The following is a 14,811-nucleotide window of genomic DNA, read 5'->3' as shown; positions in this document are numbered from 1 at the left end:
CAGAAAGAAACCAAAAAGTAAATGAAAAGGCAGGGATTGACGGCCTCCTTGGAAAGCCTGCAAGAACAGGTTATTTTTAGTTGTTGACAGCTTTCAGATGCCTTTAGGGTGCTGTAGGGAACAGGAAGACCAAATGTGCCAAGGAGCCATGGATCTATGTTGCAGAGAAACAGATTTAGGATGGCAGCGAGAAAATACTGCATGTTAAAATGAAAACAGAATGTATTATGCAAGGTTGCAAATGGGAATGGCACATTGTATTTTTAGTAATTAAAAAAAAATTGTTTTCTGATTAGTTTTAGTGAATAATGAAAACTAGCATATGTTTTTAAATAAAGGGGCTGCACAGAACTATAGTTCAGTAGTGGGTGCAGCACTTGGTCAGCTCTTACTTATTGTATTTTGCTCGTTCTTTCCCACATTTTACCCTATGTCCCAAAATGGTACCTGTGACTGTCAGGCAGGCAGGGAGCACACCAGCTGTTCCCACATTTGGGGCAGGAGCTCCCTCACCACCCCTACAAGACAAACTGCTGGCCAACTAGCTCTTCTTTGCCTAGTAAGAATCTCAAAACTAAGCAGGTTAAGGATTGTTCTAGCCCTCCATTCTCTGCCTCACCTGTGAATTCACAGGATAAACAACTCTGGCCTCTTATACCTGGAAGACCACCACCTTCCATACAGACCCCCCCCCTGAGTATTAAGATTGGCAGAGGGCACCCACCTGGTTGTTCCACTACCCTCAGGTGCTCGGTTTGGGGGGCAGTAGAGGACATTCTCTGTGGCTGCCCCTAAGCTATGGAACTCCCTCCCCACAGAGATACATCAGGCATTTCAATATAAAGCTGTCGCCGAACACTGAAGACATACACACCTCTTTGCTCTGGCTTTTGACCCTTGAGATGTATATTTTAGGACCTGCCTTATTTTTGGTTTTTTATTTTTATTTTTTATTGACACAGCAAGAAAAGAAAAAAGAGAAAACACAAATACCAAATTACACACAAGAATAACAATAGATACTGAATTTTCTTAACAAACAATAAGACATAAATTGGTCTTCACACTAAAGACCCAACCTCCTGTCTGTTCCGTATTTTGATTTCATATAACTTATTGCCAGTACACACTTTTATCATTATTAAACTTTTTCTTAATATATCTTAATTCTTATATCTGCCCTGCAACTATTACTGAAGTTCCTCGAATGCTGCAACCGAATTTAAACTACTATATTATATTTCAAATATTCTTTGAAAACCTCCCATTTTGAAACAAATTCCTGTTTTGATTTATTCTTTATTTTTTCCGTCTAATTCTGCATATTCTGTCAGCTTTTGGATCCAGTCTTGCAATCTTGTATAGAGGGATTTTCATTACTCTTATTTCTGTTTTTAACATGGTGTTTAATGGTTGCAACCTGCCCTAAGACCCTGGGGTGGAAGGTGAAGGATGGTGGAAATCACCATGTCCTTCCTCTTCCTTCACCGTAGGCAACAATTTTGTTGAAGGAATTAGGCACCTGCTCTACTTTATCAGTGATGTGTATTAAACAGACATTGTATCTCCCATCGTGTTTGGCTTGGCTGTAATAAATTACAGACAAAGAAAGGGAACAGTAATGAAGCCATGTGAGTGCTGTGGCTTTAGCTGGACGGGGAGGCCAGCTTTTGTAGCCTGGAGAATGATGGCTCAGGCAGGTGGTGACCTGGGACCTGACTCCCCTACTAGCATAGAGCTTGCTGGCTAATTACTTACTTGTTTTGTGTACATCCCATTCTTCCTGCCGAGGGCAACGGCGTTTTCCATCCTCTTTGGCCTACCTTACGGTGTGTAAGCTGAGGAGGCGGAAACAACTCCTGCTTTCAGCCTTCGTCCACACCAGTATTATTTATTGCACTGTACAGCGGGGTCTGAATAGTGTTGCTGAAGAAAGAGATGATTATATAGGATGTCGTTGTCAGCATGTTTACAAGGTCAGTGTGTCAGCTCATTATTAAAGGAAATTAAGGATAACAGTAAAGGGACACGGGTGGCGCTGTGGGTTAAACCACAGAGCCTAGGACTTGCCGATCAGAAGGTCAACGGTTCAAATCCATGTGACAGGGTGAGCTCCCGTTGCTCGATCCCTGCTCCTGCCAACCTAGCAGTTCGAAAGCACGTCAAAGTGCAAGTAGATAAATAGGTAAATCTGGCGGGAAGGTAAACGGCGTTTCCATGCGCTGCTCTGGTTTGCCAGAAGCGGCTTAGTCATGCTGGCCACATGACCTGGAAGCTGTATTGGCTCCCTTGGCCAATAAAGCAAGATGAGCGCCACAACCCCAGAGTTGGTCACGACTGGACCTAATGGTCAGGAGTCCCTTTACCTTTACTTAAGGATAACAATGAGCAACAAGCGCAGGTGAGTCCACTTTCTTAGGCCTTCGAGAGGATCCAAAGGAGCGATAAGCTCATGCAAGTGAAATCATGCATGCAAGCCATGGGCAACCTGATTAACACAAAACTGTGTTGTTGTTGTTTGGTGCTATTTTAGTGCCCTGAGTGCAAACAATGTAGTACACATCTGTTGAAAAGATGGTAATGATACCACTCTTGAATTTTCATACTTTTCCGTCTTGCAGGCCAATCTTATAATAATAATAATAAAATTTTATTTATATCCTGCCCTTCCCCAGCCGAAGCCGGGCTCAGAGCACCTTGGGGGTTCAGTTGGGCCCCCCTGGTTCTTTCCCCCAAACCACACCTGCCAGCCCATTACCTGACATTACTGGTGATGTCAGATTATGGGCAGGATGACAGGGTTTAATCCTGGATGGTCTACACTGTCCAGTTCTCAGCTGGGAACAGGACCATGCAGCCTAGGATTTCATCTCTGCTCATCAGTTCATCATTTAAAGGAGAAGCACAGTACCATTTGAAACAGCCCACCCTCTCCTTTAAAGAGGAGAAGAGGCTCATTCAAAGTGTCACTTTAAGTCAGTCACTGGGCTTCCAATGTTTGCAAAGTGTCATTTGAATTATCCGCTTCCTCCCCCACCCCTTTGCAAGGGGACTTTGCAAAACAATGGAGGGGTGTTTGACAGGTGGGCAAGCCGGTCCCACAGCTGCCTCCGGACCTGGAGGTGGAACGCACTCTGCACGCGCTCAGGAGCGCATCTTGGCACTGCACTGCCCACTCAATGGCATTGTTGTTTTTTAAAAATATTTTTATTGAAAGTTTTCTTGGTTTACACAGGTATGCACAATGTCTCTTTTTTTCAAGTTACATTTTCCATAGGTCAGTTTCATTTGTTGAGACATTAGGGTTGCATTAGGAAGAGGTGGAGGGGGGAAAGGTGAGTGGGAGTGGGGTCGGGCGGCGATGCTTCTAATTTGCTTAATGTATGTGCGGGGTTTTGTGTCAGCGTCGTTTGTGCGGGTTCTCTTGGCTATTCGCTTGTGTTCCTTTGGTGGTGAGAGAAGTTGGGGTTGGCCTAGGGTGCGGTTGCTTGTTTATGACTGGCTGTGGTGAACTTCATTTTCGTGTGTGAGTGGGGTGGGTGGGTGTTTTTGAATCAGATTTGCCATATTGATTCGTATGCTGTTACTCGCCGGTGTTGTTGGCGAGCAGCAGCCGCTCCATTGGCCCATCCCTGCAGAGCTCCCAGGCAGCATGCACCACACGCTGCGGCCTGTCATCTAAGGCCAGGTCGGCAGGCCGGCAGGCTGGCCGCGCACACGGAGTGCCGGGCAGGTGGCACACAGTTTGCCTGCTGCTCCAGTATGGCCGCTGCTCCAGTATGGCCGCTGAGTGCTCCATCACCAGCAGTGCAGAGCTGGGCACCAGGCAGGCTTGCCAAGCAACGGCTGAAGCCCTGCGACGCGCCCGTCACAATGCCCATGGCTCGGCTCAGACCCGCTTCCTGCCCGCTGGCCTCTCCATCCATGGCCACACCGGATTTACCTCAGCGCACAGGTGGCGAGGCTTCCTGCAGCCAATCTGAAGCCATGCCAGCACCATGGAAGTCAGTCCCTGTGTGGCAAGCCGTTGGTTTAGCTCAGCGCGGGGACTGAGCGGGCAGCAGGGTCTACGGGCCGTATTTACGAGCCTGGTGGGCCACATCCAGCCCCTGGGCCGTAGTTTGCTGACTTCTGCTCTAGGTATCACCGTGGTCTTGGCCACACCACATGCACCCATTTACTGGGCTTGTTGTGTCCCTCATGTCCCAGCTTTTGCAATGGACCCTTTTGTCATGGCACCATCTGGCTTCAGAGTAATCTGGCTGAATTCCCGAAGGGTCAAAATGGCTCTCTTTTGATGAATGTGAAGAGCTGTCCACTCTGTGGGTACTTCTACAGACTACAGGAAACATTCGCTGGCTGAGAATTCATTCCACATCTCCCACAGTTCTGCAGACTGAATTTTAATAGCGGAGATGTTCAAAGCCCTGAGCTGACCTTGTTGAGACATAACGGGTATATACTGAAACCTCATTATAGTGGAATCATCAGGGAAGTAAAGAAATCTAGTTTCAGATATTTCTTGTTCTGCCCTTTACGATAAAGGGGTGGGGACGGGGACTGAGTAATAAGATTCCAGCAGAATTGTGTTCTGGCTGCAATGTTTTCTCTGCATGTCTCGGTTTTCTAAGGCCTTTTAAAATGGTCCTGTGGAAATAAGCATTTCGTGTTCAGCAGCTTCCCTCGATGTGATCTTCTGGTGGAGTTCTGGTGTGTCTTGCATTGCAGGCCACATTTACTTTGGGGGAAAAAATCCTTTCCCTAAAGGTCTTTTCCATGACATGGATTGCATCAGTTTAGAAATGAGAAACCATACTTAAGCACGCAGTCCAGTTATTGGGGGGGCTTTTGCAGCGCTCTTCTATGCAGGCCTGTGGTTTTTCTAAATTTGTTTTTGTTTTGATAAGGATATGTATCCCATTCAGCATTTTGAAAAAGTCAGAGGCAGAAACGGATTCCATACTGCTTTGGATAGAACAGAGACACACTTAAACTGAAAAATACAATATATTGTGATCCTTAATGGTATTGGCATCAGGTAGAAAGAATCGAAATTGATTAAAAAATAATATTGGGCTTGCCTCACAATAGGGGAGGGGGGCATAACTTATTAGTAAAGGTACCCCTGCCCGTACGGGCCAGTCTTGACAGACTCTAGGGTTGTGCGCCCATCTCACTCAAGAGGCCGGGGGCCAGCGCTGTCTGGACACACTTCCGGGTCACGTGGCCAGCGTGACATCACTGCTCTGGTGAGCCAGAGCCGCACACGGAAACGCCGTTTACCTTCCCGCTAGTAAGCGGTCCCTATTTATCTACTTGCACCCAGGAGTGCTTTCGAACTGCTAGGTTGGCAGGCGCTGGGACCAAACAACGGGAGCGCACCCCGCCGCGGGGATTCGAACCGCCAACCTTTCGATCGGCAAGCCCTAGGCACTGAGGCTTTTACCCACAGCGCCACCCGCTTCCCAACTTATTAGTAGGGGACATATTTCACAAGTAGAAGGTTTCAGATCCAATCCCTGTGATCTACAGGGCTGGGAGAGATCCCTGTCTGAAATTATTGAGGTAGATGAACTAAAGGACTTACTCAGTATCAGATAGCTTAATAGTGGCACCCTAACCTCCTCCGATTGGAAATAAGGTTGTCCTTACCAGTACAGTCATACCTCGGGTTAAATATGCTTCAGGTTGAGCGTTTTCAGGTTACGCTCCGTGGCGACCCGGAAGTAACAGAATGCATTACTTCCGGGTTTCGCCACTTGTGCATGCACAGACACTCAAAATGACGTCACGTGCATGCGCAGAAGTGGCAAATCACGACCTGCGCATGCGCGGTCGCGGATTGCATTCTACTCAGGATGCGAACGGGGCTCCGGAACGGATCCCGTTCGCATCCAGAGGTACCATTGTACTTACATTTCAATGGCAATGGAAGGTGTGCTCCGTGTCCCCACCCCGGTCTTTGGGGATGAACAGGACAACAAGGCTGAATGACTCCCATAGGAGGAAGCTATCTCAGACTGAGTTGGGTCCATCTATCTTAGCACTGTCCACATTGAATGGAAGAGCCTGTCCAGGATTTCAGGCCGGGCTCAATCCTGCCTGCAGAACAGATGGTCTCCTAAGCTTTGGGCCTTACCAGATTCCAAGATGTTCTCATTCTGCGGTGTAATATATTTTAATCCGATTTTTAAATTTTTGCATCGGGATTCGATATGATTATTTATACACTTTAAAATTTCTCTCTTCCCCCAGGGATTTGATGAATTCAGAACTGATGAATTCTGGTTGATAGCCTATTGGATGAAATGTTCTTGCTGCTGATTTTTTGTTTTTTTTTTATGTTGCATTTGTTCATTGAATGGTTTTATTGGGATGTATTTATTGGGTGATATGATAGCCATGTTCAAATATATAAAAGGATGTCATATAGAGAAGGGAAAAAGGTTGTTTTCTGCTGCTCCAGAGAAGCGGACACGGAGCAATGGATCCAAACTACAAGAAAGAAGATTCCACCTAAACATTAGGAAGAACTTCCTGACAGTAAGAGCTGTTCGACAGTGGAATTTGCTGCCAAGGAGTGTGGTGGAGTCTCCTTCTTTGGAGGTCTTTAAGCAGAGGCTTGACAGCCATATGTCAGGAGTGCTCTGATGGTGTTTCCTGCTTGGCAGGGGGTTGGACTCGATGGCCCTTGTGGTCTATTCCAACTGTATGATTCTATGATTCTATTTTATGTGTGTTAATCTTTTTTTAACAGACTGCTGTCTGTAATGAGGCAAATGAATAAATTAATATACTGCCCTAAGATCTATATAGCTGAAGCCTTCCATCATCCCTAGTTAACAGGACCAGTGGTCAGGAATGATGGGAATTGTAGTCCCAAAACTGCTGGAGTGCCAAGTTTTGCTATCACTGCCTGAAGGGCAGTCTAGGAATAAAATGAAATAATCTTCTGCCTATAATAATTAAAACCAAGATAAAATTATCCTTGAGGCATGTGACTGAAGGACAACACTGACAAGTTTGGCTGTTTTTAAACAATCTTAACTTTTAAAAAACACTTTGCAGCTGGACTAGTATCCAAATTTAACTGTCCTCTAATTCATATACAAGCTGATTAAAACAACTGTTGGCATAAAGGTACGCACACCATTGTCCCATACAAGATACAAATATTCAGAAAGGCTTCCTGCAGCACATCTGGTTTTCTAATCTGTTGGCTACTTTTCAGATTTGGATGAAAAAGCCCATACGGCTAACTATGATAATTAAATCCTCTCTCAGACAGCTCAACTAATTTTTCACACAATAGCAGCAGTATAAAAACCCTGGTAATTCCCAGACCTGGTCATGTAATTGGATTAAAAATCTTGTTAATTATTATTATTTTTGAAAGCAGCTGCTTTTTGAAGTTTGGTGCCTTCTGGTGACTGCCGTTACCCTTTCCCTCCCTGCTAATGCAAATAGCCAAGACGTATTACAGCTTCCTCTAAGTGCTCACACCCGCATTTCAGTTTGGATAGCTATATTATCCAAACAGCTGCACCTCTTTAATTTTCCACGCTAATTCAGCTGAACAGAGCAGGGTGGACACAAGAGTCATGTTTAGCAAACAATGACCAGACTCAACATGAAAGTATTGGCATGCTCTTCCACAGCCCACTTTTAATAAGTTTTTCACATGGGAACCTCATGCACCTATCCAAATCTCTTAAGTGGACTTTTTTAACCTTTGACTCTTTTCCTTAGAGGATTGGGGACAAAGAACGCTCCAGTAGCCCTTAACAGCAGCAATTTGTTGCATAAGCATTTCTGAGATGTTACATCACTAGAAACTCCCTTTTCAGCTGTTGTTCTTCAGTTTGTGGGTTCTGTTTCCCAGAAATAGTGAAAAAACTTCCCAGGCTGGAGGCCCTCTGTGGGTTTGTCTTAAAGCAGCAGTCAAATCTACCACAGTGTCAAGGGCTGGCTGGACACTGAAGAGCGGTGGCTGGATATTGAGAAGAGGGCACCAAGAGAAGCAGGGTTGGAGACTGACATGGAAGATGGGATCTTGAAGAGGGAGGAGCAGAAGCACACAGAAGCTGAGGTTGGGAAGATGCAATCTGTGTTGCTGCAACTGCCTCATCAGATGCGCATCTAGGGGTAGTTGAGAGACGTAGGACTGATAGACTGAAGCCTTTCCCTGACTTGTAAGTGTACTTTTCCCTATAAAGAGTTAATTCCTTTCTCTCAACATCCCTTGTCTGACAGCACTAGGACAAACAGTAGGCTGAGACCCTATCTGCCTGCGGACTGTCTCGCCAGAGTGGTACATGCTCTGGTTATCTCCCGCTTGGACTACTGCAATGCACTCTACGTGGGGCTACCTTTGAAGGTGACTCGGAAACTACAACTAATCCAGAATGCGGCAGCTAGACTGGTGACTGGGAGCGGCCGCCGAGACCATATAACACCGGTCTTGAAAGACTTGCATTGGCTCCCAGTACGTTTCCGAGCACAATTCAAAGTGTTGGTGCTGACCTTTAAAGCCCTAAACGGCCTCGGTCCAGTATACCTGAAGGAGCGTCTCCACCCCCATCATTCTGCCCGGACGCTGAGGTCCAGCGCCGAGGGCCTTCTGGCGGTTCCCTCATTGCGAGAAGCAAAGCTACAGGGAACCAGGCAGAGGGCCTTCTCGGTAGTGGCGCCCGCCCTGTGGAACGCCCTTCCAGCAGATGTCAAAGTGATAAATAACTACCTGACATTCAAGAGACATCTTAAGGCAGCCCTGTTCAGGGAAGTTTTTAACATGTGATATTTTATTGTATTTTTGGTTTTTATGGAAGCCGCCCAGAGTGGCTGGGGAGGCCCAGCCAGATGGGCGGGGTATAAATAATAAATTATTATTATTATTATTATATCTGAAGCTCCTGAAGGTTCAAGGAGGACCAACAGGGTGTCTTCTTCCTCTCTCTTGAGATAACAAATCCATCCCATTTGTGTCCCACCTGTTATGTAGTGTAGTTTCACCCTGGGCCAACAGGGGGATACTGTATATAGTTTTCACTCAGGTCTGTAGATAGTTTTCACTCAGGTCCGCGGCAGTTATTTTAGGCGGGAACTCTGGGCTGTTGTGGTTACAATGTGACAGCCGGCTGCCTATAAATACAGGCCGGCTGAGCTGTTCACAGTCAGTTCTATTCCAGCTTACCATAATAAAGAGCTACTTGAAGAGATCGCTGTGCCGGCTGCTATGTCAACCCACGACTTAACACTGGCGACGAGGGTGGGATGGATGGACATCAGAGCACAGCCAGATGCGGCCAGCCTCTGAACTGAGCTGAATCACTGAGCTGAATCACAGAGCGTCTCCTGCAAGGGCTTCCGGGCGTGGTACCATATTTTGATGACGTCTTGGTGTCTGCAGACTCACACGACTTAACACCACCCTTTCTCCACGGGGCTCACTGAGACATTTATGGGGAGTTATTCCCCTTCATCCTCACAATGGCCGTCTAAGGTAGACAAGATAGAGACACATCAGCCAGAGAGTAGAGAAGTAGTGTATGACCATATGACTTAGATTTTGGATGTCAAGGAGATGAGTAATTATATAACATTTAGGAAACATCTGAAGGCAGCCCTATATAGGGAAGTTTTTTAAGATTTATTGTTTTGCTATGCTTTTATATATGCTGTAAGCTGCCCAGAGTGGCTGGGGCAACCCAGTCAGGTGGGTGGGGTACAAATTCTTCTTCTTCTTCTTCTTCTTCTTCTTCTTCTTCTTCTTCTTCTTCTTCTTCTTCCTCTTCCTCTTCCTCTTCCTCTTCCTCTTCCTCTTCCTCTTCCCCTCCTTCTTCATTCTGACCCAGATTACTACCATGGTGTGATCTTTTGATAATCCAATGATTCTGTTCCCCTTTTAAAAATGGCAATAACAAGCCTAATAACTTGTGAGGCTTGTGATTGTAAAATGAACAGTAGTGGTTCGAAAATGAATAGTAGTGTAGTTCTGAATAGTAGTTCTGAATTAGGCCACTTGTACCGTTCGGCAGTAAATAAGATCCTTTCTTTTAACTATTTTAACATGTTTGGAGTAGTGTGAAATCTATTTTGCATTTAAGTGGTTCATTTTGCGGCTGATTTTAATTGGGACACATTAAGACAGTAGCAAGATGGCTCTTAAGAAACCATCTGGAAAAGCTACGCCCAGCCCTTCCTTTGACATCTGTTTAGTGGCTGGGGGAGGGACATCAGCTTGTCAATCTACCAACCCCACAAAGGCTGCTTTCCATCTCTTTCGTTACGTGCAGCAACAGTTTTGAATTCATCAGGAACAGAACTTAAGAAGAACTGGAGGTGGGAAGAGAAGATAAAATATAAGAACAATATGTAGAATATGAGGGAAATGAGAAATGTGAACAATTTCATTTTTTATATAAAGTGCTTTTTCCCATAGATCTAATATCTAGAACTGGTTTCACAGCAGTGAGAAATGTGTTGGCATTTATCCATCTTTGTGGAATGATGAATCTGCACTGTCCCTTCTGGAAGGTTTTATTGGTTTCAGCTTCATTTCCTCTGGTGAACAAAGAGGCTGAACCTGGACTTAAAGGCTTGCCGTAAGAAAGTCACCTCTATAATTCCTGTGGATAAATCATGAGAGGCACTTACGTTCTTGTCTTCAAACTTGTCCCAGAGCTGTAGAAACAAACAGTCATGGGTTTGTGCGCTGCCCCAGGGTTTGTGATGTCCCAGTAACCAAGACTTCCCTGCTCAGTGAAATCTGTGTCAAAACCTCACGGATTACATTTGCAAATATCCTTAAATCGACTCTTTTGGTGTGCCATAGCTCTTCTGATTGCTGGATATCACAATATAACGCAAACTGGGGCTAATCCCCAGTTCAGGAGCCTGAGACAGCTCCAAGCCAATTTTGTTGCCCCCTAAGATTTGGGAAACGGGAGCAAAAGGGTTTTCTAAAAAGTAGACACAGTGGTGCAGTGGAGAGAGGGCACCAATTTCCCCCTCCTAGGTCATCAAATTGATAATCTGATGAGTAGAAAGAGGGAAATAATCCCCACTCCTCAGTTAATTTGTACAGATCAGCTGAGAAGGGGGACTGTGTGTTGCACGTGTGTGTGTGCATGCGTGCATGCACAAATGTGCAAGAGAGTATGGGTAGCTGCACCCCTTTTTTGTTATCCCTGCTGTAAAGCATTCTCCTGCTAAGAATCACCTTCCTTCCAAGATGGTATACATGTAGAATTACTACTAATAGACCACTGTCCGTTCATATTACTGATACAGTTAACATCAGTGCACACATCTTGAATTAAACAGGTAAGTTAATATAAGCCCTCTAGATATCCAAATAGGGATCCACATGAAACCATCCTGAAGGAATGGGTTTCCCAAAGCCCAAAACTGACTGTGCAGGCAGTTTTAAACTGCACCAAAATCCCTATTTTTCCTTAGCTAAAATGCATAAACTTGAGCCGTTGAGCAAAAGCATAACAAGAACACAGCTCTCTCCTTTATCAGTTTGTGATGTCAAGGATGACCCTGACTGTACCAGTAGAACAGAGAAAACACGTTTGTGCCTTATCTTATGTTCTGACCACAAAGATGCACAGACCCAATCTGGGAACAGCGCCAGAAGCGTGTTCTCGGAGATGATGACCTCTTCCTCCAAGGTAAGAGTAGGAAGAGGAAGATCCTTTTATGGTCAGAAGTACAGGAAGGAATTCCCTTTTATGGTTAAGAATACCAAAGCAAGAACATATGTGATGTCAACCTGTGTACATAGGCTGACGTGGTTGGATTCCTGGGGAAGGAGGGAGAGGGTGCCTGGAGGATATATATACCGCATGAAACTTCTCATTTCTTTGGACTTGCTGTGGACTCACCACGCAAGTGCCTTCTGCTATCCAGAGAGCAGAATAAACTCTTTCTTGGAATCAACCTCGGTGTCATTTGACTTCCTTCCTCCTGTCCCGGAGCAACGCAGACCCAATTGGTGAACTCCAATAAGGCTACAATCCTATTTTGGGATGCAGCCAGGTCTGTGAGGCCCTTAGGCCGTTCTGTAATAGATGATGGGTATTCATCCTCCCGGGCTCAAAAGTATAAATCTCTTGGCCACCATAGGTTATCTGCCTATCTCGGAAGACAAACCATTGGAGAGTTGCAGAGCCTGCTGTGGCTGTACAGGAGAGACATGTTTTGTTGCAGCTGGGGCAGGTGAAGGTGCTTGGATTCAGTCATCTGCAAGGGATCCCCAGCCTCCATGTCATGTTTGCAAGCATCTTTGTAACAGAGAATTGGTCTGCCAACGGGCCTCGTGCTTGAAGCCATAAAGCATAAAGGTAAAGGGACCCCTGACCATTAGGTCCAGTCGTGACCGACTCTGGGGTTGCGGCGCTCATCTCGCTTTATTGGCCAAGGGAGCCGGCGTACAGCTTCCGGGTCATGTGGCCAGCATGACCAAGCCACTTCTGGCGAACCAGAGCAGTGCACAGAAAAAACATTTACCTTCCCACCGGAGCGGTAGCTATTTATCTACTTGCACTTTGATGTGCTTTCGAACTGCTAGGTTGGCAGGAGCAGGGACTGAGCAACGGGAGCTCACCCCGTCGCGGGGATTCGAACTGCCAACCTTCTGATCTGCAAGTCCTAGGCTCTGTGGTTTAACCCACAGCACCACCCACATCCCTTTTCTCATAAAGCATATCCTTGGGGAATTGGCCACCAAAATGGTTTACAAAATCCACTTTCGTTGCCCACCTGCTAATGGTCATATTGCAGGGATACAATTTAAAAGTATGCAAACATATGCAAATAATAATAATAATAATAATAATAATAATAATAATAATAATAATATATTTATTGTCATTGCCCCCTCTCGGGGACAACGAAATTACTTGGCTGCTCCATCCACCCAGGTAGGGCACTCCACACAAAATCAAAACAACTATAAAAACACTAATTAAAACAATACAGTATAATACAGCAAGGAAGATTAGATGACTTTCAAAGTCCAGGCTTCCCATTCAGGGCCGAGATCGCTCTGGAGAAGAAGCTGTTCTTAAGACGGCTCGTTCTTGTCTTCATCGTCCTGTATCTCCGTCCCGATGGCAGGAGCTCGAAGAGACAGTGACCAGGATGCGATGGATCTTTTACTATGTCCAGTGCTATGGCACCTTGTGGCATAAATCTGCTCTAAGGTGGAGAGTGGGCAGCCAACAATGCTCTCTGCTGCCTTCACAACTTAACAAAAAGGATTTCGCTAATACCAAATTGATGTGTGAAACAACTTCAGACCAAAAGCAATTTATCGCATTGTGCCTCAAAGAGGAATCCTCAGTGCTATAGCTTACTTCCTGTGCAAGCACTGCGGAGTTCAATATATTCAAAATATTAATTTTTGATGAATCAATCTCAATTTCAGGTCCATGGAAATATTCGGAAGCAATTTGCCATTGTTTGGGCTGTATGACACCTTCTAATTCTCTGTTCCACATTTCTCTAAGTTCCTTACCAATGTCCATTGGACATTTACAGACTGTAGTTATTGGTTTTGTTTTCTGTAAGGATCGAATAATCTCTCCAACAGAAGAGAATCACCCAAAGCAAATGGGCTGTAAATAGACGCCAGCAGATGTTTGTAACCGAATATATTGCCATTCCGCACTCATTGGAAATTGATACTTAAGCTGTGGAAAAAGAAATGATAAAAAGCTTGGTTCACTCCAGAATGGTTTAAAATATGCCAACTCTGCAACACACTAGCTGGTCTTGCACGTAGATTAACACCTAGCTTTTTGTAAATGCATCAACATGAGCTCTACCATTTGAACTTTCACCTCCTAAAGGAAAGGGAGGGAAAGCTTCTCTTGAGCCTTACTTTTAAAAAATTGGCGATGCTGGAGATTGAATCCAGAGCCTGCTGCAGACCAAAGTTGTTTTCTGTCACTAGGCTATGGCCCCATGGGATCCAGCTGCGTTTGTGCAAATGGCTATAAATATTTAAAAACCCAACCAAATTTTATTGGTTTACCTATTAGCCTGAGGCAAATATGATTGTCATAATGGTGGACTATGTGTTTTCTTTTCTTAATTGTTTTTTCACAGTAAAACTGTTTGAGAGTCTGCTTTAGCATAATGGGAAATGGCTTTGTGTGAAACAGATAATTCATGGCACTGAGGCACTGGAAGAAAATTCTGCATCTCTCTTTCGCGGCGCATAGAGAGTAGCTTTCCTTTTTATGCGAGACAGCAATGAAAATGTTAAGCAAGATTAAATAGCTGCAATATGGTGAGTGGAATGGCTGTCAGATTGTTTCTGAAGGGTACCAAGGTGGATGCTCAAGCCAGAAATAAGGCTTTCTTCATTATCTCCTCCTGTTTTGTACTATGACCAAATAAAGCTGTTTCTATTCTATGGCAAATATTTTGTAGCACAGCTACAAAATTAACTACATTTTGTGATCTATTTTTTAAATACATAATGCTCAAATTCAACTGATATTGCCCACACATTTTCAAGTGTATATTTTCTGCTAGAATGGATAGATCAGGCATAGGCAAACTCGGCCCTCCAGATGTTTTGGGACTACAACTCCCATGATCCCTAGCTAACAGGACCAGTGGTCAGGGATGATGGGAATTGTAGTCCCAAAACATCTGGAGGGCCGAGGTTGCCTATGCCTGATCTATCCATTCTAGCAGCAAATATACACTGGGATAGATACAGTGGTAACTCAGGTTAAGAACTTAATTCGTTCTGGAGGTCCTGAAGCACCACTTTAGCTAATGGGGCCTCCC

At 45.0% G+C, this 14,811-nt stretch overlaps 1 protein-coding gene across 8 annotated transcripts in view; it reads left to right on the top strand.

The window, feature by feature from the left end:
* Positions 1 to 14,811, top strand: part of ENOX1 (ecto-NOX disulfide-thiol exchanger 1) — a 273,652-nt gene that overhangs the window by 73,707 nt on the left and 185,134 nt on the right. Inside the window, exon 1 of one of the 8 annotated variants that reach the window (XM_077933439.1) lies at positions 7,974 to 8,192. The exons of the other annotated variants lie outside the window; for them this stretch is intronic. The gene's annotated coding sequence lies outside the window, so the exon portion shown is untranslated. Of the gene's footprint in view, positions 1 to 7,973; positions 8,193 to 14,811 lie in introns of those variants that run through there. 8 annotated transcript variants of the gene reach the window in all.

This window comes from Podarcis muralis, chromosome 8 (genome assembly GCF_964188315.1).
Source record: "Podarcis muralis chromosome 8, rPodMur119.hap1.1, whole genome shotgun sequence".
Taxonomy (NCBI): Eukaryota; Metazoa; Chordata; class Lepidosauria; order Squamata; family Lacertidae; genus Podarcis; species Podarcis muralis.
This window is presented reverse-complemented; position numbering and strand designations above follow the sequence as displayed.